The sequence below is a fragment of the Amblyomma maculatum genome, chromosome 3 (assembly GCF_055883805.1).
Source record: "Amblyomma maculatum isolate TAMU_Amacu chromosome 3, ASM5588380v1, whole genome shotgun sequence".
Lineage (NCBI taxonomy): Eukaryota > Metazoa > Arthropoda > Arachnida > Ixodida > Ixodidae > Amblyomma > Amblyomma maculatum.
The window spans coordinates 131,726,449-131,727,102 of record NC_139346.1 but is presented as its reverse complement, the minus strand read 5'-3'; positions in this window follow the sequence as shown (position 1 = coordinate 131,727,102).

The following is a 654-nucleotide window of genomic DNA, read 5'->3' as shown; positions in this document are numbered from 1 at the left end:
TAGTCTCACGACTGACGCACACGTAGACAGTCGTAGTCAGATTAATACAGAGATAAAAACAACATTTAATCAAGGAAATGGGCATAAACAGATATGCATAATTGAAAAGAGCAGCAAGCAATAAAAAAATGTCCTTCAAAGTTAACACATTGCACTCATTCATCAAAGCGGTACACGCGGCTAGAAAATTAAAGTCTCAAAATCTTTCTGGACGGTTTGTGCACATAAGGAGCTGGCCTTTCGTTCCTGTCTGTCACCTTCTTAGCATAATTGACAAGAAGGATTCTGAGAAATTTCTCACATATTAAAGAAGCGGACCTTATAGCATGGCTGTTGTCAATGCCTTCCAGGCAACTCAGCAAAGGTGAGTTCTCAAGTGCTGGCTGGATTAAGATTTGAAGGACTTCAAGGACATTTGTGTGTGGTAGGTGCGCGACAGCTTTTTCAAAAAAAAGACACAACCTTGTCCAAGAGGGCTACAAACTCTGGTTTTGGATAATGCAGTCCGCTAGAATCTTGTCCTCGCAGAATAGTGTACATGGGGCTGCTTCTTTCGCTGGTTTCAAGAAAGATAGCACAAGCGTCACAACCGAAGTCACTGATTAACTTCACAATTAATGTATCCAGCGACGTAAGCTAAACCAGAATACGTGA